The 24,213-nt window shown below is 43.7% G+C and overlaps 1 protein-coding gene and 1 long non-coding RNA gene across 2 annotated transcripts in view; one reads left to right on the top strand and one right to left on the bottom strand.

Annotated features, from left to right (window-relative positions):
- ABTB2 (ankyrin repeat and BTB domain containing 2) overlaps positions 1-24,213 on the bottom strand; it is a 185,530-nt gene that overhangs the window by 108,128 nt on the left and 53,189 nt on the right. The gene's annotated exons all lie outside the window — the stretch shown is intronic.
- LOC149456731 (uncharacterized) lies at positions 19,715-20,992 on the top strand. Its single transcript, XR_016313824.1, has 2 exons — positions 19,715-20,613; positions 20,876-20,992. It is a non-coding gene; the product is annotated as an uncharacterized LOC149456731 (long non-coding RNA).

Raw genomic sequence — 24,213 nt, forward strand, 5'->3', positions numbered from 1 at the left:
GAGCATCACCCCTTCCTACCCGCTGTGCAGGGAATTACAGAATAAGTGCATTTACATACACATTTAAAAGAAAACTATGATGGTTTGAGATCTACTTTGTATTGTCTGTGTTTTTAAAGTGTGGTTTTATATATTTAATTTTATTTTACTATTTATATCAAATCTAAAGTTAAAATACATGAGAAAAGATCCCCTGAGCTTCCTTACTGGCCCTTCTCTTGATTGACAACTCAGACAGAATCAAATTAAGGGAAAAGGAGTGAGGGAATTCAGTACTTCCCCTCATTCAGGTGTAAATTTCAGGTTGAGCTACTGAGCTCGCTAAACACGGGGCACCTACACAAAACATGTGCAAAGGATCCCAACGTTTCATTTACTCAATACATTTGTGCTCAGTACAGTAAGTCCCCTACATACGAACCTTCAAGTTGCGAACTTCCAAAGATGCGAACCGAATATCGTATGTACTCTCCAGCGCCTCAGGATATGCACAGCCAAAAGGGAAGCCAAGGACAGTGACAACCAAAGGAAATGCTTCAGGGGTGCAGCCCTCCTCAGACGGGGAAATCAGCCACTGGATAGAGAGAAAACAGGTGGCGCACACACCTAGTGCATTATCCAAGGTTTATTGTAGGAGTGAAAGAATAATAGAAACATACTCACAGACGAAGCATGTATCTAAAAAGCATAGAAAAATGACAATGGCCACAACGGCAGGCAAGGTGTTCTCACTGTCAGTGCGGTCAAATGGCTGACGCGTTTCGGGGACGAATCCCTTTCCTCAGAGCTGATGACCAGCCTCTGATGCAGATGTATGATGAATGGAAAGTAGGAGCCTTGCTGTTGATGGCATCAACAGCAAGGCTCCTACTTTCCATTCATCATACATCTGCATCAGAGGCTGGTCATCAACAGCAAGGCTTCTACTTTCCGTTCATCATACATCTGCATCAGAGGCTGGTCATCAGCTCTGAGGAAAGGGATTCGTCCCCGAAACGCCTCAGCCATTTGACCGCACTGACAGTGAGAACACCTTGCCTGCTGTTGTGGCCATTATCATTTTTCTATGCTTTTTAGATACATGCTTCGTCTGTGAGTATGTTTTTATTATTCTTTCACTCCTACAATAAACCTTGGATAATGCACTAGGTGTGTGCGCCACCTGTTTTCCAAAGATGCAAACATGCGTTCACATTTCTGATGATGAAATTTAGTTCACGTGTCAGGTGTACATTGTCACGTCCATGCATCCTCCACAAGTGGTTGTACTTTTGTGTACTTTGCTGTACAGTAAAGAGTACAGTAGTACAGTATCTTTATTGCCAGTTAATAAAAAAACAATTACAGTACAGTAATATACAGCCTATTGTGTTAGTTGGGCACCTAGGCTAACTCTGTTGGACTTACAAACAAATTGGACTTAAGGGCAAACCCTTGGAACAGAATTCGTTCGTATGTAGGGGACTTACTGTACTCAATGGAGCACATGTGCAGTGATGTAACTGCCTTTGTAGTCCATTGCTACTAGCTCTCGCTCCATAGCTGCAGGTCTGTACCTCAGTGCGGACCAGAAGCTAGAAGAAGAGTCTGCAGGAGCCAGAGCATTGCACCACTGATCTGCTGATCATGGTTCCAAAATGCTTTGTAGTCTCGAGTGCAAAAAAAAAAAAAAACCTGCACATTTTTGCTATATGGGTGACATTATTTTTCACAAAGGGTGAAATTCTCCATTAAAGTGGTTGTAAAGACTCAAAGTTTTTACCTTCAGTCATTCTATGCGTGAAGGTAAAAAAACCTTCTGTGTGCAGTAGCCCCCACTAATACTTATCTGACCCCCATCTCAATTAAGCAATGTGCATTGTTATATTTATTTTATTTTTTTTATTTATTTATTTGTTTTATTTTTTTTCTTCTTATACTTTTGCACGGATTTAAGCGCAACCTATTTTTTTTAAGTTTTGTATATCCTATAAGTTTATAGGCTAGGTCGGGTGTCGGCAACCCGCGGCTCCAGAGCCACATGCGGCTCTTTTTCACCTTTGCTGCGGCTCCGGAGCACACTGCCCACCAGGTGACAGGCAATAGGGTTGCCATAGCTCAGTGGTCGGCAAGCCGCGGCTCTTTACACATTTTAATGCGGCTCTTCTGTGTGCCGGGCGCCCGCTCTCCTCCCTCCTCTCGGGCGGCCGCCCCAAAAGTCAGGACTCTGCAGCTAGCCCAGCAATGGGCAAACTATGGCCCGGCGGACCTTTTAATCCAGCCCGCGGAGCGTGGCAAACATTGGCTGTCAGGATGTAGGCGGGGCAGCGTGACAAACTCCTCTCCTCTCACAGTCCGCCCTGAAAACCGGAACGGCGCGGGAACACGGCGAGAGGAACGCGCAGAGCAACGGTAAGTGAATTGACACAATATGGGGAATGAATTACTATAGGGGGGATGAATTACTATATGGGGGATGAATTACTATAGGGGGGATGAATTACTATATGGGGGATGAATTACTATGGGGGATGAATTACTATATGGGGGATGAATTACTATATGGGGGATGAATTACTATGGGGGATGAATTACTATATGGGGGATGAATTACTATGGGGGATGAATTACTATATGGGGGATGAATTACTATGGGGGATGAATTACTATATGGGGGATGAATTACTATATTGGGGATGAATTACTATATTGGGGATGTATTTTCAGTTTTAAAAATGTGGCTCTCAAAATAAATTTCAATCGTAATTTTGGCGAGATTTGGCTCAGTTGAAAAAAAAGGTTGCCCACCACTGACCTAAGGCTATGATTGTGATTATGACGATACACTGTGGCCCTGATTAACCCTTTGCTTACTGGGCCCTTAAACCCCCTTCATGACCAGAGCGCTTTTTGCAATATATGCAGTGTCGGATTTGTTTTAAATGTTGCAATGGTTTTGCGGCTCCCAGTCTTTTTTTCCCTTCGGAAACGGGTCCAAGTGGCTCTTTATGTCTTAAAGGTTGCAGACCCCTGGGCTAGGTTTTGCAGCTTACTGTGTTATATAATTTCCATGGCGCTGGTTCTTTATTTATATACAATGTGCATAGGAGCCTCAGCTCTGCAGGGACTCTTCCTCCTCATTGGGAGACATTTGCTCCCAGTGCTGTCAATCACACCCAGTGAGCCAATGAGGAGAAAGAGTAGGCAGGGCCAAGCTGAGGCTGTGTGTGAATGGACACGCATAGCAGTGTCTCAGGAGCAAGCTGCCTCCTCTGGGGCACTAGGCAGCAGGAAGGGGCCTGTCAGGGATGCGGGTGTGACCAGAAGTGTGTGGACTGACACAGGGAAACGTAGGCTTCAGATATAGTAAATAATATAATTTATTGAGACTAACAACACAAATATAAACGCAGTGCACCAAACCCCAAGCTAACACAAATACATACAACAAGGTGAAACAAACCCAAACCTAAACTGATATAGATACACAGGTACATACACATATAGAGCACAACGTAGTCAGGCAGGCCAGGTCGATAACTATCGGGCAGGTAGGTACAGGAGGAGCAGGCAGAGAGAATGGTCAGGGTCACAAGCCAGGGATCAAACAGGAGAAGTCAGCAGAGGTCAGGATCAGGCAGGGTCGGCAACAAGTCAGGCAGAAACAGGAACAGGAATGCAGGTTACAAGATACAGGGGCCCATGGAAAAACACACACCAAGGCCCTGACTGTGAGTCTGGCCATTGCTTAAATACAACCCCTGCAATCAGCTTCAGGTGTTTTGGCTGACTGCAGGGGTGAGTCTCTGATTGCTGAGAGCACCCGCTGGCCAGCCCTGGTACTGCAGCCCACAAGGCAGGTGAGTCCCACCGTTATTGGCAAGTCCATTCCTGACAGGGCCAGGAGCGCCAGCGGAGGAATTGAGAAGAGGAGGACCGGGGCTGCTCTGTGCAAAACCAGGTAAGTATGACATGTCTATTTATTTTATTGCCTTTAATATCACTTTAAGCTGATCTCTTTTACATATATACCAAAAAAAAAAAAGAAAGATTATACTTTCCCTTTAAGCAGTCCCAAATGTTATATGGAAGAAATTTTTGCTATCCATGAAAAGTGTTCCAAGGAAAGGGAGAGCCGGTCCAAAACTGTGAACAAAAAACAGGATTGTACCGAATGTTTTTCAAGAGTGTGAAAAAAAGGGCACTGGTAATGACACCGGAAAGTGAACTTAGCACAAGGGACTATTTCCTGGAACAATTTCTCCGCTGAAGTGTTTGCTTACAGAAGTGACATCATTCAGGGAACACACAGCTCAGCTTCTTCTCCATGGCTTGGCCTGTGGAGGAGGTGAGGACTCTGGATCAGACACAGAGAGGTTAGTATGATGGTCAAAAGGGACTTCATGGTGCAGAGGGAATGTGGTGTTCTGGAGCTGCAAAACTACAAGCGATCATTACGCAAGCATGGTTCACCATTTATTGGAAAGCCAGTCCAGAGCAATGATGTGCTGCCAATATTGGGGCAAGAGCATGTAGACAGGACACGGCTGAAAGAGGCTGGAGGAGATCAGCACCGAGCTTCAAAACAAGAAGAAAATGAGTATTTGTTACGTCTACTTTAAACAAACGTTATACTATTATATAATAAACTGCTGTGTACATCTTTAGCTTGAATTCCAGGAACTTGGTGCTTACTAAGGGAAATTCTTGCATAACAAGGCTGCGTATGGCCCACAGGAGCTATCCCCTTACTTCTCCATGTCACAGGGGAATTCCTATACAATAATTGACTTCATCAAAACTTTATTTAACCCTTATGTTGTTAAAAGGGGAGAGCAGGCAGCAGACGTAGGGTGAGAGTTGTACACAATCTGACTATTGAGCAGTGGTCATCTCCAGGGGGTCTGCCGTCTACGCTCGCTCCCCCCCCCCCCCTGGAGCACCAAGCCGTACACTAAAAATAAATAGCAGCCTTGCTGTTAATGAGCAGGAATACAAGAGGCTGAGTGAGCGCTGAGCAATGGTGGGGTAAGAGCCAGGCCCACTGACACGTGTACTATGTTTAATGAAGTCCCAGGCACAATACGCTTTTGTCTCTTACCCTGTAATGTATATAAAACAGAGCAGGGGCGGACTGACAGCTCATGGGGCCCCCGGGCAATAGGGGATCATGGGGCCCCTGTGTCCTTGCCCAAACTCAAAAAAGCCTATGAAAAAGGTACCAGGGGCATCTCATGGGGCCCCCTACTGACCCTGGGCCCTCAGGCAGTGCCCGAGTTTCCAAATGGTCAGTCTGCCCCTGTAACAGAGGAGGTCTCAGACTATTGTGAGGGATTTTAAGTGAAAATATTGATACCATAAATTCTGGCAGTGTATCATAGCAGTTTTGATTGAGTTTAAGCCCTGGTTCATACTAATGCGGTGTGGAATTTGCAGCGTTTTCAGTGCGAATTCTGCACCGCATCAGAATCGCACCCCGTTCATGCGAACCACTGCGGGTGTGTATGTTAACAACACCGCGAAAGTGGTCCGCAAAACGCGGTGCGATGTGAAGAATCGGATCCGCATAGGTGTGAATACCCATGCGATCCGATTCTAGTGCCCTCAATCCGCTCATGTTTTGCATTGTATTGGTATTGTTCTGTCACATGTTCTGTCCCCCTTTGTAATGTACAGCGCTGAGCGAACTATTGGCGCTTTATAAATATTGTATAATAATAATAATAGTGCGGACCCAAAAAAGGGTGCAGCATGTTTTTGGTGCGGGTGCAGTGTGAATAGAGCCATACAAAATGCATGGCTCTGATCGCACCGCACACAAATCGCACGTGATTTGCACAAGAATGCGGTGCGGTTCCTGTGTGAATCACATGCGATATACGGAGCCACACATATATGAACCCAGGTTTAATCTGAGCTCCATGCAGATGTAAAAAAAAAATTACAGAATTTAAAGAATATGTTACCCCAACATTTCATATTCCTGATATGTGCCTGCTCTCTTTGTATGAAATCCCTGGTGTTCCTGCCAGCCCCCCTGCTTTCCTATTTCAAATGACCACGAGAGCACATCCATCCCAGTTTTTTGGTTGCGCTGGGAGAACAGCCTGCCTGTCATCCAATGGCCAAGACTAGTACTGACACATCCCTCTGCACAGCTATTCACTAGGAAGATCAGTGTACTGTTGTTTTTCCACCCCCTCCTCTCTATGCCTCTTAGGCAGGTGAGAGCAGATGTTATGTGATCACTCATAAAAAAAGGAAATATTTACACAGATGTTTTGCCTTTCAGTTCTATTTTAAACTGAATGCGTTATTTTACAAAGGTGAGGGTTCACATATACAGTGCTTTAATCCGATCACATGTTCATGAAAAATAAATAAATATACACACACACTGTATATATGTACATCTGTGTGTATTTTATATATATATTATATATATATATACACATACATACATACACACACACATAGATATAGATTTATATGGCACTAGTATAAGTACCAGAATCTGTCTTGATATTAGCCTCCTGTTCAGGGGCGGACTGACAACTCATGGGGCCCCCGGGCAATAGAGGATCATGGGGCCCCAAAATAAAAAAAGGCTATGAAAAAGATACCAGGGGCATCTCATGGGACCCCCTACTGACCCCGGGCCCTCGGGCAGTGCCGAGTTTCCAAATGGTCAGTCCGCCCCTGCTCCTGTTATTCCCTGCAGAATAGCACTCACCCTGTGAAAGGAAGGGTCACTAATATTTATTTTATTTTTATTTATTTATTTCAGGTACTTATATAGCGCCGTCAATTTACGCAGCGCTTTACATATATATTGTACATTTACATCAGTCCCTAACCCTCAAGGGGTGTACAATCTAAGGTCCCTAACTCACATTCATACATACACATACTAGGGCCAATTTAGACAGGAGCCAATTAACTTACCAGCATGTCTTTGGAGTGTGGGAGGAAACCGGAGTACCCGGAGGAAACCCATGCAGGCGCAGGGAGAACATGCAAACTCCAGGCAGGTGGTGCCTTGGCTGGGATTCGAACCGGCGACCCTAGTACTGCCAGGAGGAAGTGCTAACCATTTAGCCACTGTGCTGCCCTAATATTTCTTAGATTGTAAGCTCCAAGGAGCAGGGCCCTCCTAACCCTCTTGTATTGAACTGTATATACTGTAACAGCAACGTATTGTCTCCCTTTATATTGTAAAGCACTGAGCAAACTGTTGGCGCTAAATAAATCCTGTATTATAATAATAATAATATTCATAATAATATAAGGCACTCAGTACTTTATTGCTTTGCACAGGCACGCCGACAGAGGTAGAAAGCATTGTTCTTCTTAAAGATTCATCACGGGCACCAAAACTCTCCTTTAAATATATTTCTCAATAGTCACAAAGGATATAAATCCACTTTGCACACCAAAATGCCTTTGCAAGCCTAATCATTACCTTGTAAATTTAGTGGCGGCATCATCACTAGGCGGGACACAGAGCAGAGCTGTGGGAGGGACCCAGCAGGCCCCTCCCAGTACAGGCTGTCTGCAGAATTCTACAGGAGGGGGCGGAGACAAGACCAGTCACCCTGAAGAAGGGGAGAGAGAGCAGCATCGAGCGGTCTTTGTTACAGGAAGCTTCTGCACAAAGGCAAAGTTTCACATTGGATTACTGCACAAAGCTGCAAGAAATACACAAAGCACGCTACGATTCAAGGAAGAATACACATCTCTTATATTTGGACAGTATTTTGTTTATTCCAGAACTCAGCTTTAACTGTCCAATCACAGGCTTAGTTTGGCCCTGGCTGAATATCTGAAGTGTAGTGTACTCTGGAGTTTGGCCATATAGTGAAAAACAACATTTTAACTTTCTAGTGAACCTCAAGCCGCAGCATCTAATCATACTTTCCCTTGGCTCCATCATCATCATCAGTAACAATGAGAAGAAGCCTTTCTGGGACTGCTGATTTCCTGTTCCACAAATGCACACTGTGGTTTCTCCTGCAAGACCACATAGTGATATGGAGGTCAGCTGGAGGAACCAGTAAACACTGCAGAGAATGTTGTAGATGGACACTCCCGGAAGTGTTGGTTTCCCAGTGGACTTTGGTGGACCATTCCATTACCAAAGCAGTGTTTGGCAGCACAGGCAGCAACAAAGATAAGTATTTTCAGTCTCCTTCTGTAGAGTATTTTAACATCTTTAATATTCATGACAGGGTCACTTTAAGTTGCCCCAATCCATAATTTAAGAACCAATTAGATCTGCTCTTGTAGGCTGCCCAGGATATGACAGACAAGGTTCAGTGGCATGTCCTTCACTGACCAGATCACATATGTGATGGGAATTACCTCGACCTGCCTGGATAGAGGATACAAATACATTCCGGATAATTTCCCAAACATTTACTGTACAACCTATAAGGAAACTAAAAACCCTTGATTCTGCGGCTGAAAAAAAAAAGATCTGACTCTTTAACAAAGTGGTTGTGCCAACTGCAGACCATGTAATGCGATAATCTCTGTCGCCCCCCCCTCCCCCTATGGGGCACTTTCCATCTGTGACCCCTGTAACACACTGATTTCTTGGCTCCTATCACCCATCTGGATCGTATAACGCACACGTACAGCTGATTTTATTAAGCGTGCCAAAATTCTCATGTTTGACAGAAAGTGACTAAAAAAAAATGACCAAACGCAGGCCCAGATAATATGATGCAAAGTTCACTCGTAAAGGGAAAGTACTGTGTGTTTTAGAGTGTGCGCTGAGTTATTACTGTAGAATTTAACCGCTTGCCTTCCAGAGGATTTACCCCCCTTCCTGACAAGGCCATTTTGTGCGTTACGGCGCTGCGTTACTTTTACTAACAATTGCGCGGTCATGCAACGGTGCACCCAAAACAATTTACGTCCTTTTTCCCCCACAAATAGAGCTTTCTTTCGGTGGTATTTGATCTGTGTGTTTTTTATTCTTTGCACTAAAAACAAAAAACGACTGACAATTTTGAGAAAAAAACAATATTTTTGAATTTTTGCTATTAAACATGTCCAATAAAAAATGTTTAAAAACCTAATTTCGTCATAAATTTAGACCAAAATGTATTCTGCTGCATGTCTTTGCTAAAAAAAAATCCCAATATGTGTAAATTAATTTGTTTATGTGAAAGTTATAGCGTTTACAAATGGTGGTATATATACTAGAATTTTTTTCTTTTATTAGTAGTGGCGGCAATCAGCGACTTATAGCGGGACTGCGGCGGACATTCTGACACTGGGGGGAACTGACTTGGTGTCACTGACATCCCAAGTGACACCGATACAGTGATCAGTGCTAATAAAAAGCACTGACACTGTATTAATGGCACTGGGCAGAAATGGGTTAATATCTAGGGAGATCAAAGGGTTAACTGTGTGCTGTTTCACATTATGTGCTGTGTGTGTGCTTTCAACTGTAAACACACTGCTTTATATGGCTCTGCATAGCAGGAGCTGACAGGGGAGAGAACTGTACTGTTTACAGCAAAAACAGAACAAAAAATTTAGCCAGGGATCAGAATATGTCAGTTTTTTTATCGCTGTCTGTGTCCCCGTTAGGGAGATTCGCTCTATTTGTGCTGAATACAATTATCACTGAAAGTGAAAGAAATTCCCAAACGTTAGGTTGTCCCTAGAGAAGTAATAGAAGGGAAATTGTTCAATGGGGACACTAGTTCTAGTGACAGGATCTCCAGTCCCAGAGGACGTCATTTATGGGGAAATGCGCTTGGAAAAGTTCTTGTGTGACGTCATCACGCACCAGTGAACGTACTCAGTCCGTGGCCGGGTGAATGCATTGAGTTGGTTGCTGCCTATTTTACTCTTGTTTGTAAGTGCAATACATTTTAACAAAATAGTTGGTTTTATATACTGCACCATGAGGTTTCTCTTGTTCGATCCTTCCATGTCACTGTGATGAGCGGCATTTTATATCCTATTGATTTCTCGGAGGAACTGCATACCAGTCTATTGGATATAGCCAGGCCTTTCTCCAGCGATGGTTTCATTATGAGAGCGCCAGCTTGGTGTCATGATATACAGTTGTGTTCAAAATAATAGCAGTGTGTTGAAAAAAGTGAATAAAGCTCAAAATCCTTCTAATAGCTTTTATCTCCATCCACACAAATGCATTGGGAACACGACACGTTCTATTCCAAATCAAAACATGAAGTAAAATAGATCAAATTTGTGTTGTTCCTCTAAAAAAATTGAAGAAAAGTAAATATTAGACGGTTCAAAAAAATAGCAGTGTTTGTATTCTTCTTTACAAACTCAAACATTCACTATATAAACTGAAAAATGTTTGAAGATTTTGCTTTCCTTTGAATGACTTAATGAATATTTGGTTGTAGTCGCACTGTTTCTGAGAACTGCTGTACATCTGTGTTGTATGGAGTCACCCAACTTCTGGCCCCTGTGATCAGGTATTCCAGCCCAGGATGATTGGACTACATTCCACAGTTCTTCTCTATTTCTTGGTTTTGCCTCAGAAACTGCATTTTTGATGTCACCCCACAAGTTTTCTATTGGATTAAGATCCGGGGATTGGGCTGGCCACTCCATAACGTCAATCTTGTTGGTCTGGAACCAAGATGTTGCACGTTTACTGGTGTGTTTGGGGTTGTTGTCTTGTTGGAACACCCATTTCAAGGGCATTTCCTCTTCAGCATAAGGCAGCATGACCTCTTCAAGTATTCTGATGTATTCAAACTGATCCATGATCCCTGGTATGCGATAAATAGGCCCAACACCGTTGTATGAGAAACATCCCCATATCATGATGCTTGCACCACCATGCTTCACTGTCTTCACAGTGTACTGTGGCTTGAATTCAGTGTTTGGGGGTCGTCTGACAAACTGTCTCCGGCCACTAGACCCAAAAAGAATAATCTTACTTTCATCAGTCCACAAAATGTTGCGCCATTTCTCTTTAGGCCAGTCAATGTGCTCTTTGGCAAATTGTAACCTATTCAGCACATGTCTTTTTCCTAACAGTGGGACTTTGCGGGGGCTTCTTGCAGATAGCTTGGCTTCACATAGGCGTCTTCTAATTGTAACAGTCCTCACAGGGAACGTCACACCTTCTTTCATCTTCCTGGAGCTGATTGTTGGCTGAGTCCTTGCCATTTTGGCTATTCTTCTATCCATTCGAATGGTAGTTTTTTGCTTTCTTCCACGTCTTTCAGGTTTTGGTTGCCATTTTAAAGCATTTGCGATCATTTTAGCTGAGCAGCCGATCATTTTCTGCACTTCTTTATATGTTTTCCCTCTCCAATCAACTTTTTAATCAAGGTACGCTGTTCTTCTGAACAATGTCTGGAACGACCCATTTTCCTCAGGATTTCAGAGAGAAATGCACTGTAACCAGCATGTACAACATTTGCTGCCTTCCTTCCTTAAATAAGGGCAATAATTGCCACCTGTTTTTCAAAGAATGAATGACCTCACTAATAGAACTCCACACTGCTATTATTTTGAACATGCCCCTTTCAATTAGTGATTCAATTACACAGAATCAGAGCATGCATGTCATGACTGTTGGGTCTGTTGGATTTCTATTACTCTACTACACCTGCTAGTAAATTATTTGCCATGTAGAAATATCATTTCTACCAAAAACAGTGATTGATCCGGTTAGTGATGTCTGACTGCTATTATTTTGAACACAACTGTAGATGCGTATTGGATCTCTATAGTTTGAGATCATTCCTATCCAGTAAGAGGCTTGCTTGTTTCCTTTGAAGAGCACCTGGGCACCGAAGCACCCTATTTGATGTTTTGCAGCACGGAGCACTTTCTTCACTATCTAATTTGGGACTTTTTAATATATTTATTTTTATACATGTACATATATGAATTTATTGATTATTTATTGTACATTGTATTGATTAGTTGTTGATTTATTTGAGGATTTGACACCTGTATATTTTTATTTAAAAGGAAAACTATATTTAGTTCTGGTGACAACCTGGAATTTTCCTTACTTTGGAGGAATTTCCCCTCACTTCCTGTTTTGGCTTTGGGACAGAAAGTGAAGGGAAATCTCCCCAATGGGAAAATTGACATGGGGTTATAAAATAAAAGTTTTGCCTTTAGTTCCGCTTTAAGCAAAGCAGTGAGGATTAGCCAGATAAATTGGTGAAAAGGAGCCAAGAGTTTCATCTGTTGGCAGCTTAATCTGAAATATTAATGTGCAATATTTCATCTTAACCCAACAAAAAATGAAATGCTTTTTTTAATTAGCATTTTTTGGTTGTAAATATAACCGCAAAGAAAATACATACATAACACTTTCTTTTTATCAAAGTCTTAAGAGTCAAGGACTTGAAACTGAGGCCAGAGGTCTGCTGAGGAAAGAGCACAGCAAATGTCACACCTTGTACCCCTCACAGTAATCTGAAGAGCTTCATCATTTTAAAACAATATCCTGCTTTTCCATTAGAGAGGAGTCCTTTACAGCTTGTCACAGTTCCTGTGGAACCCAAAGAACGCTCCACATTCCAAAAATAAGAAAGCCGTTTGTTGCAAGGCAGGCCTTGGTGTGACAGTGGAGTGACAGGTGGGAGAGACTTCCTCTTACAAAAGTTAAAAGGAGAAAGAGTGCTGATGGAGCCTGTGACTAATGTTATCACTGTGGAGGAATGTCACCTCAACCACCAGTGATGTTGGTGGGTGTTCTGCTACTATAAAGGGTCAGTCCATCCAAAAAGTGGTATTTTAGATTTAGATGGAGCTTGGTGGACTGAGTCAGCCCCTGGCTTCTTAAGCATCTTGGATATTCCAACAACGAGACCACCCTGCCATTATTCCCCAACCTGTTCCCATCCACCTAGGAGTTTTGTATTTTCTCACCCATCTTGTGTGTTCCTGTTACATTCCCCATAATAATGATAATAATAATAATATAAAATAAATTCAGCAGGGGAAGCGGGGCCTGCCATATTGGCCACATCAGCTGATATCACCATAAGGGCTCATTCACACTTGCTTTGGTCTCTGAATAGCGATCCATGTTTGAAGAATTTAAAAAGTGGCGAGGAGGCATCAGATCGACTCCTCACCGTCTGCTTTAACTCCTTGACGCCGGCGCCTCCTGGCCTTTTAAGGGGTTTGTGACACCAGGAGGCGGGGGCAGGGTTTAAGATCATGAGACCACCGTGATTGACTGTCATGGCAGTCAAATGATCGGAAGCATCCCGACCGAAAGCAGTGATCCGGACCTTTCTGTAAGGCGCCGGTAAATGTACCGGGAGCATGCATGGCGCATCTGTTGTTTACATTGGGTATGCAAATATGTGGCCCCTCGGTGCCAAGCCCTAGTCGGCGAGAGGCCGCATATCTGCATGCGCTCGGCGCCAAGGAGTTAGCCGTCTGAACCCTGCACTACCACATCGCAAACGCGTGCATTGCACATGGTTGTGGGGTGCTTTCAAAGCGGCCCCATTTACCTGAATGGATCACACTCGGTGGATGTTACACCCACCTAAAGCAACGGGTATAATCTCTGCGGCGGCTGCAAAGCAAAGCATTGTGCCCATTGCATGTGTACGCCCCTGGCTGCTGCCTCTGCAACTAAAAGGGGAAGCTGTTGGGGGATAGTAAAAACCAGTAGAGTAACCAGAAGAGACAAAAAAAAGAGTAGCTTCGAGTGGAAGTACCAGGCAGCGAAGGCAAGAGTTGGCAGTGCAATATTTCTACCCTTACAGGATCAGGTGGATGTTTGCACTGTGGCAGTGTTTATTGCTTTATTTTTACTTTTTTTTTTTTATTTAAAGACACCCTGTTACCAATTTAAAACGTTGCAGGTAAAAGCACAGAAAAAAAATCAAACATTTTAACCACTTCCAGTCCAGACACTTTTACCCCCTTTCTGACCACGGCAATATTCAGCTTTCAGCGCTATCACACTTTGAATGACAATTGCACGGTCATGCAACACACTGTACCCATATGAATTTTTTACCGTTTTTTTTAGACAGATAAAACTTTATGTTGGTGGTATTTATTCACCGCTGGGATTTTTATTTTTTTTGCTATGTAAATGAAAATATCTAAAAATTTTGAAAAAAAGTGTTTTTCTTATAAAATTTTGCAAATAAATAATATTTCATCATAAATGTTGGCCAAAATTTATTCCATTATCTTTTTAGTAAAAATAAAATAAGCCAAATTAGTTTATAACCAAAAATTATAATTAAAACAAAAAATTTTTAATTTTTATTTTTCTTTATATTATTGTTTATTTTATTATCTTTTTTTTTACATACTGTCAACCTAGCAGTACAGTGTCACCATGGTGACACTGCACTACTTTTGGGGGGTGATGAAGATTTTTTTTTTTTTTTTTTACACTGATTGCTTTTACACCCATATAGGATGTAAAAGCAATCATTTCTCTTTCTCTCTGTCTGCATTCTTGCAGCCATTGAGGACTACTGAGTGAGCTGTGATTGGTCACAGCTTGTCACATGGTACAAGGCTGTTGTGAATCACCTTGTACCATGTGACCTCTGTGATCATTCACAGATTTCACACGTAGTAAGCAATGATGTCACAAGTGACATCTTGCTTACTACTTTGCATGTGATCACTGATTGGCCAATCAGTGATCACATGATCGGGACCTCGTACAGAGGTCCCGTCCGTCGATCGGTGTTTCACTGTATCCGGAGGACACAGCGGGCACCAGATCGCGGTGCTGCGTGCTCCCGGGGAGCGCGCACAAGCAGGGTGCGGGGAGGCTGTTTATAAAAGGCCACCCGACCCTGCAGTGCCACCGTCCGCCCGTTTATATACAACGGCCGGTCAGGAAGGGGTTAAAAGCGTACATGCAGTGTTTTTCCATTGCATACTTTTTTATTCACTTAACTTGGTAGAAAAATTGACTACTCCAGGAAGAGTCAATTCCATAGCACCCCACACCGCATGTCATAGTCATCTCCACCTCTGGGAGTGCCTAATTACCCTCTGTGCTGGCCCAGCTCTTCCGCCACTCTCCTTACTTTCCTACATAACCCTTTTTGTAGCTGTCCAGGATTTAGGGAGGGAGGATACTGTAGAGTATCATTTGATTCACAGCTTCAGTCTGCTGGGGCTGCTGACATCACATCCAAGAGGACGGCCAGCAGCAGTCTCATGGCTTTTACACAAGGGAGACTTTTACATTTAAATGACATGCATAACATACATTAAACTGGTTGTAAACCTCAGACATGAAATATGAGCAAAACATATAAATCTATAGATTACACTTGTTTCAATTCTATCTGCTGCTTTGTTCCTACTCTATCAACACCTGTGACAAATCTTCCTGAAACCAAGAGAAAAAAGATAACAGGGGAGGAAGCTCCAGCACACAGCCTATGATTAATAGCCTTAGCTTGCTGTGTGAAGGGGGGTGTCTCTTCCATCCAATCAGCTCTCACTGAGCTCTGCATAGTGGAACTTTAGTGTCAGGGCAGGAGCTGAGGAACGGACAGGCAGGCCTAATAACAATGTAATGCACTGGCTGGCGACAACCACCACCCACAGACCGAAGTCCCCCAGGGCGCGGAGTCTAAGTCCCAGGCTGCCCTTCACCAGGGCCCCTGATGGTGGGGATGGACTTGACGCAGCCAGGAACCAGGTCGCGGCCCCCGAGACACCTCAGTTGCGGTAATGGCCGCCGCCAATGGGGTGTAGCTGGTGGAAAAGACAATAGAGTAGTCGGGCAGGCCGGGTCGACAACAACGGGACAAAACGGTACAGGACAGCAGACGAGAATCACGGGTCACGGGCCGAGTTCAGCAACAGAGGGTCAGATCACAGGAGAACACAAAGAATGGTCAGGTCACAAGCCGAGTCAGATTCCAGGAGAGTCACGAGAATCAGAACAGTTATAGCAACACAAAGACACAAGTGCAAAGGGCATGTGCGGACCACAGGCTTATATGTAATCAGCCACACTCCTCTGGGGGATGGACCTCAGAGACCAGAAGGCATAAAAGATTCCCAAAGAAAAAACTGATCACCTGCCCAGGTCTATAACTGGCTTTTTAAACAGTGAACATGGGGGGCTGTCACTATGTGAAAAATTTCCAAAAAGGTAGAACTATCCAGTTCCACTTGCCGGCCTACCCCAATCTAATAGCGGCTATTATTGGCAAGGAACAAGGATATGTACATCTTATCAACAAGGGGGATAAGAAAAGCCAGTTCAAACTGTCAGCCAGTTAGCCAACTATCAAAAACCAAATTAACCAAATAAAAGATTCCCACCATGCTCTGCAGAAATCCAACATGGAAGCCAGCACATGGAGAAACATAACCTCTGGGAAAAGGTAGGACCTTGACATTTAGCTTCCCGCCCCCTGCTTTGTGAAAGCACAGACAAGCCATATATATCCTGTACTTTGAATGGCTGTAATGAAAAGAGGGCTACAGATAAACCGGTACAAATTATGTAGGAGGATTTACTTCATCTCTGTGTATCATCTGAGGCCAGGGTATATGTAAGGGTTTACAACCACTTATAAATGCACATCTAATCTTATGGGAAGTTTTTTGTAGAAATGAAAAAACCTAGCCACAGGGTCTCTCTAAGCTTCACGGCTCTACAAAAAGAAAAATCATGAGTTTAGGTTTAGCCACACTCGCATGAGGTTTGGGCGTCAAGCTTGGCGTTTATTGACACTGAAGCCGCTGTAGGCAGTTGCGGTCCTCACAGCGTCCATTCATTCCCAGCTCTGTTGAATCCATCAGCCTGCATGCAACAAGGGAGCCATTCACCCAATGAGAAAGCCATTTATTCAGGCTGGAACATTTTCTTCTTCTCCGGCACAAAGCGCGGGCCCGTGCAGACTGAGCCGGGGAGCTGGGCCTCATTGTTCTGTCCTGTGAGAAAATGGACATTTATTCTGGGGAGCAGAAAGCACGCTGGGAGACGAGCTGAATCGCACAATTCCTCGGGACAGAGTGGGGACAGGCTCTGATTCAGCCTCTGTATTGAGGAATTATCATTCAGATGTCTCTTTACTCCAAGAACAATCTGTGTAAAGGATGTTGCTAGCAGCAGGAATATAGATTTACACTGGGCTTATGTTATCTGGACCAGTTTCCATGCAAATGATGCTCTGTGGGGCTCTCCTTTAGAGCTGAACTCCAAGCAGATATAAAAGAAATTAATGTTGCACTGTATTCATTATTAAATGCCAGAAATGTGTTTTTTTTTTTGTGTAAGGTTGTGTAAGTACTTAAATGTGACTAGGTATCAGCCTCCTGCCATTCCCTGTACAGCAGAGCTCAGATTGGGAGATCACAATGAGTTAATCAGTTGTGCTCATGTGCTAACAAGGAACATGATGATAGGAGGAGAGAGCAGAGTGATGAGCAGATCAGTCTTCTGCTTCTCCTTTACTATCCATTAACAGCATGGGGGAGGGACAAGACCTGTAAGTGTTACTTATCTGCAGCTGAGAAAAATCAGGTCTCCTGCCCTGCCAAACAGCACTGTACTATGTTGCTGTGCAAATCTCCTTTATATCTATTTTATGTTTGTATTTCTTGTTCAGCTTGAAAAAAAAAAATTGGTTACGCATTAAAAATGTAAACAGAACTAGTATAAATGCCTGAATATATCCTAACATTAGCTTCCTGTCATAAAAACACTCATACTGGGAACACAAGGGTCAGCATACTGAGCAGGCTTTTATTACTTTGCACAATATTGTCTGTCAACATGCTTACAGGAGAGCAGAGGGATGACCTTCGTGATCTGCTGCCCCTTCATTGTCCAATCAGGTTTCGTATGTACTCTCCAGCGCCTCAGGATATGCACAGCCAAAAGGGAAGCCAAGGGTACCAGGACAGCGACAACCAAAGGAAATGCTTCAGGGGTGCAGCCCTCCTCAGACGGGGAAATCAGTCACTGGATAGAGAGAAAACAGGTGGCGCGCACACCTAGTGCATTATCCAAGAGTTATTGTAGGAGTGAAAGAATAATAAAAACATACTCACAGACGAAGCATGTATCTAAAAAGCATAGAAAAATGACAATGACCACAACGGCAGGCAAGGTGTTCTCACTGTCAGTGCGGTCAAATGGCTGACGCGTTTCGGGGACGAATCCCTTTCCTCAGAGCTGATGACCAACCTCTGATGCTGAAAATGTAGAAAAATGTAGAAAAACAGAGCCTTGCTGTTGATGCCTGAGTGGGATGGTGTGGGAGTGTGCTTTTAAAGCACACTCCCACACCATCCCACTCAGGCATCAACAGCAAGGCTCTTACTTTCCATTCATCATACATCAGCATCAGAGGTTGGTCATCAGCTCTGAGGAAAGGGATTTGTCCCCGAAACGCGTCAGCCATTTGACCGCACTGATAGTGAGAACACCTTGCCTGCCGTTGTGGTCATTGTCATTTTTCTATGCTTTTTAGATACATGCTTCGTCTGTGAGTATGTTTTTATTATTCTTTCACTCCTACAATAAACCTTGGATAATGCACTAGGTGTGTGCGCCACCTGTTTTCTCTCTATCCATTGTCCAATCAGGGGTTTAAGCTGGTCACAGACAGATAGAATCTCGGTCAGCTCAGCAAGGACCGACTGAAATTGGATCCATCAATGGCCTTGCTGGTTGTACTGAAGTCGATCCATTGATCCACTTCAGTACAACCAGCCTGTCAGATTTTTTACATGCGATCACTTCCGGCAGCTACAGCCTCCAGCAGTGACCATTGTGTTTTGCTAGCAGGGTGATGGTGAGGGAATCGAGCAATTTTCTGGTTGCAGGAAAGAAAATTGCTTAAGGTATGGCCTGCCTTAGAGTAGATTGTATGGCTTAAGTGCACATAGAAGTGGTGTCACAGCCCCAGCTATACTGTCTGACAGGGGCGCCAGGATCACAAAGTTAGCTAAACACAACTTTCTACTTGACAAAATAGGTCATGCTTCCATGGAGAACAGATTTAAATATGCACAAATCTAAAATGATAGCCCAAGAAAGTAGTATTTATCCACCATATTATCGGGCTCATAAAACAGTACATGGTGTTAGCATTAGGTTTGTTATAGACAGGGGAGCACCAATTGCCAGAAAGATCAGATCATTTATACTGCTGAAATGATTCGGAGAAACCTATCCCTTCTCCTAACAGAGACAGGATCATCTGGATTGACAATTGTTTTCCTACCATCAGGCAATCAAGACAGTGCTAGGCTCTCTTATTAGAAAGCCTAGCTAGGTCTGTAAACTAATTTCCCGTATACATGATCAGAATATCAGACGAAAATGCTGTTTATAAAACGATCGAACGATAATCTGATTGTTAGTACGCAGCAGCCGTCCAAAAAAATATAAGGAGCAAGCACGAAAATTGTTATTGTATGATACCAGATCGTACGATTTTCGTTTAACCAGTTCTGTAGTCTGTATGAAAATACAATACAGAAAACGTTTGGTTGAGGTTATTGCTGCCAAAGGAGGGTCAACCAGTTATTAAGTCCAAAGGTTCACATACTTTTTCCTCCCTGCACTGTGAATGTTTACATGTTATGTGCAATTAAACCATGGCAACATCTAATGTTTGTGTATTATTATGTTCAGCAGACTGTGTTCTTCTATTGTTGTGACTTAGATGTCGTTCAGAGCACATTTTATGCCCAATTCATGCAAAACTCCACGTAATACAAAGGGGTACACATACTTTTTCTTGCAACTGTATATTGTACATTCACATCAGTCCCTAACCCTCAAGGGGTTTACAATCTAAGGTCCCTAACTTACATTCATACATAGACATATTAGGGCCAATTTAGACAGGAGACAATTAACCTACCAGCATGTCTTTGGAGTGTGGGAGGAAACCGGAGTACCCGGAGGAAACCCACGCAGGCACAGGGAGAACATGCAAACTCCAGATAGGTGGTGCCGTGGCTGGGATTACATTATTCAGAATTTTTATTCAGTCGTTAAAGAATTTTTGTAACTTTAGTAACCTCTTCACTGTTGATATGAGACTAGTATGCAAAAAAAAAAAAAAAAGCAGACAATCATTCGTCTGATATTCTGATCGTGTATTAAGTCTTAAGTCTCTTGAATGTGCACTAGTGTCATTAATGACACTCCCTTTGATAACGAGCTCGAAACATGTTAGGGGATCCACCCAGCAGACGCCACTAATCACCAGGGAACCACTTTTTGGATGCAGAAGTTGCCGGTTTTACGTTGTTTGATGTAGTTGTTGTCTTTTCGGGTTTCTCCTGTGTGTTGCAGAGGCCAAAGACCGGTGAACACAGAGCTGATACACCTTTCCCATAGGAATATACAGGTGTTGGACAAAAATACTACTTGAATTGTTTCGCGTTGAAAGCAGAAGTGATGTAACATTCTTTTGCTTCCGCTGTGTGATGAGACACCTAGCTAACAGACACAGCTACATATTCTATCCGGAGGAGGGAACCCTGCACCTGGAAGGAACGTGTATCCTGGCTGATCCAAACCTAAGGAGGCCCTGTTAGCCCAGCAGATCGACTGATGACACCTCGTCCCGGAGGATAACGACATCTGTGGGATTTCATACACACATGCGCATTTCCTATGCGCGGTCGGTGAGTGCGCATTTCTGCCATTTTCCGGATCTGTTATAAGCTGTGTTCACCACATTCATGAATCGATCGCAGGATTTTATGAACATCTATCTTTGATCGAACAATTTAGATCAAATTTTGTAGAATTTTATATTGTGTTATTTAGCGCTGCACTTTACTCATTTATTTATATCAGAGGTGGTTGTGATCATCTTCAGTGCTTTTAGCTGCTTATTTGACCATTGACAATTTATTAGCTCACTTTGTTTTATATAATCACCAGGGGACCACTGACCACCAGGGATCCTTAAATATGTTTGGAGAATACCTGAAACTCTAATGTGAGTTGTATACTGATTTTAAGTTGATATATCAGAATAAAGACGTGCTTCACCATTAGTACCTTTTGCCTCGTTATTTGCAAGCCGTGTAAGGTGGACCAGGAGAAGTACCACCAAGAGGCTGGATGTCGTTGGACCCACCGGTGAACCAGATGTGACCCCCGAGTGTCTATCGTGGATGACCGGTCATTGTTCTCATTGCTGTCCAGGCCTTTTCCGGTTGCTGATGGTATACCTGATGACATGCATACAACGCTCAGTTTGTATGTTCCTGTGGTGAGCGCATTATTGTACTAGATTCTTCAGGATTTTAGATCAAGTGAACATCTGAAGCTCCTGCTATTTGCGTACATCTCACGTGTTCAATCCACAGGAACTTTTTTACTGTGTTTATTCATCACATACCAGAATTTTTATATTCAAGGTTTTGATATTATGTTCCAGCGATTATGCTGAGATTTTGTGTTTAACATTACATCATCTATTTATGGCGCTGCATATTCCAATTATTTGTATTTTGATCTGAGGTGCTGAGGATTGCCTTATTTGCTAGCTGCCGATATTTTGTGTTTTGCGCTCACTTGCCTTATCTTTACTCCCTTTAGAAGTCTGTGTAAACTATCCCCTTACACTTTCAAGGTAGCACCTTCAACTTTCATATGTTGCAGAGTTCCTTCCAAACCCTAGAAACTTAGGACACTCCAATGAAGAAACAGCAGCCAGCTCCTGTGTTCACCAACTCCAGCCCACTACTTCATACGCTGGCCATTGCTGGTAAGGCATTGATTGCCATGACTGGCCAATAGCAAGGTGTGGGAGGTGAGTCAATAAGCCAGAGCCAGCGGCCAGGGGTTCTGATTCTTCATCAAAGCACCCTGTTTTTCTGGGATATTGGGGCACCCATGCAGACAGCTGGACATGCCCCATAAGCAGTGGTATATCTGTTTCATATCTCTTATATGGCCACAGACTATTGATTTCCAAAGCTGACTCTAGAACTTTCCTCTACCATGTCTAATGTGATGACACAGTCCTCAGATTCAAACTGAAACATGTGTTTTTGCTGTAGCAGTCCTCGCCGGGATCAGGTGCTTCAAAAAGGTCAGGAATCCAAGTTCAGGACCTTGGCAAGAGGTCACAAGACACCAAACGTGTCCCTGCTCTGCTAGAGGACCCAGAGAAAATGTTTTTCTACATTTTATAGAAAAATTCCCAAAGCCAAACTGGGCATGAAAAACAGGAGCCTAAATTCAGTGGCGTCACTAGGGTTGGTATCACCTGGTGCAGTAAAACATGATGTCACCCTACCTTCCCCCTGCGGACATGATACAAGAGATAGCCTGGGATAGTGGACATGATACAACAGATGGTCAGAGACTGTGCAGACATGATACAAGGGATGGTCAGAGACTGTGCAGACGTGATACAAGGGATGGTCAGAGACTGTGCAGACATGATACAAGGGATGGTCAGAGACTGTGCAGACGTGATACAAGGGATGGTCAGAGACTGTGCAGACATGATACAAGGGATGGTCAGAGACTGTGCAGACGTGATACAAGGGATGGTCAGACACGGTGTAGACATGATACAAGGGATGGTCAGAGACTGTGCAGACATGATAGAAGGGATGGTCAGACACGGTGTAGACATGATACAAGGGATGGTCAGACACTGTGCAGACATGATACAAGGGATGGTCAGAGTCTGTGCAGACATGATACAAGGGATGGTCAGAGACTGTGCAGGCATGATACAAGGGATGGTCAGAGACTGTGCAGGCATGATACAAGGGATGGTCAGAGACTGCAGACATGATACAAGGGATGGTCAGAGACTGTGCAGACATGATACAAGGGATGGTCAGAGACTGCAGACATGATACAAGGGATGGTCAGAGACTGTGCAGACATGATACAAGGGATGGTCAGAGACTGTGCAGACATGATACAAGGGATGGTCAGAGTCTGTGCAGGCATGATACAAGGGATGGTCAGAGTCTGTGCAGGCATGATACAAGGGATGGTCAGAGACTGTGCAGACATGATACAAGGGATGGTCAGAGACTGTGCAGGCATGATACAAGGGATGGTCAGAGACTGTGCAGACATGATACAAGGGATGGTCAGAGACTGTGCAGACATGATACAAGGGATGGTCAGACACTGTGTAGACATGATACAAGAGACAGCCAGAGATTGTGGCCATAGCCATGCTCACAGTGGAACGGGAGTCTCCAGCAGCCATGGATGGATGGTGCAGGGCAGGGGTCAAGTTTCCAGGACTCCATGTTGGTGCTGCTCAGTGGGATAGTGCAGGCTGGGATCCGGGCTCCAGGTTGGGACTCAGGAGGTGTGCCCACTGCCGTGCTGCAGTACATTCAAATATGGTGCCAGGCGGCACCGACTCATTGCGCCTGGCTGCAAATGGACTAGCCCAGTCGGCTTTGGAACGACGCATGTGCAGTTTCAAAGTCGTCCCATGGTCAGATTTTTTTAAGGACGGTTGGCAACCCTGGTTTCACCCCTCTGGAGGGTGTCACCCGGGTGCAGTCTGCACCCCCATAGCAAGACAACTGCCTAAAATTTATGGATGGTCCACATTGGTTATAGCGGCAACACTGAGAGCAGCAGTGCTGTCTTTGGTTGCAGTTGCTTTTCAATATTTTAAAGTAAATAAACATTATAAAAGGAAAATAAATTAAATATTTCAAAGGAAATTTTAAAAAAGGTAACTTAAGATTTGTGACTGTAAATAGTTTGTTTGGGCCAAGGTGGTCCAAACTAACTGTTTGCTTCACTAACAGGGGTGCTGTATAAACTATACGTAGCATCATTCAGAGAATGCTTTGCATTTTCTCAATGAATGCTAAGCATTCTCTGACTGGACAAGGTGGAGTGGGTGATGTCACCTTCTTTGGCCAAACATTCTCTGAATGGTGTCTGCACCGAGCGGTAGACCTCCTGTGTTCTGAATGCAGCAGGGCAGCCTCTTGGCATGGTACCTGGAAGCAAGTGGAGATCACTGGAGTAGAGGTGACTACAATGATCTGCAGCTCTAGTGGGATATCCACAGATATATTATATGCAGTGTTACATTATCTAAGCTGGACCAATGTAACTAAGTAAAAAATGCCACACCTGGAATACCTCTATAAAGAATATGTTACCCCAGCATTTCCTATTTCTGATCTGTGCCTGCTGTTCCATGTACTTGTATGAAAAATTATCCTGTTCTCTTTGTATTGCTTCCTTTGTGTGACATCCCTGGTGTTCCAGCC

This window comes from Staurois parvus, unplaced genomic scaffold (assembly GCF_062004578.1).
Source record: "Staurois parvus isolate SC_StPar_1 unplaced genomic scaffold, SC_StPar_1.0 ptg000350l, whole genome shotgun sequence".
Classification (NCBI taxonomy): domain Eukaryota; kingdom Metazoa; phylum Chordata; class Amphibia; order Anura; family Ranidae; genus Staurois; species Staurois parvus.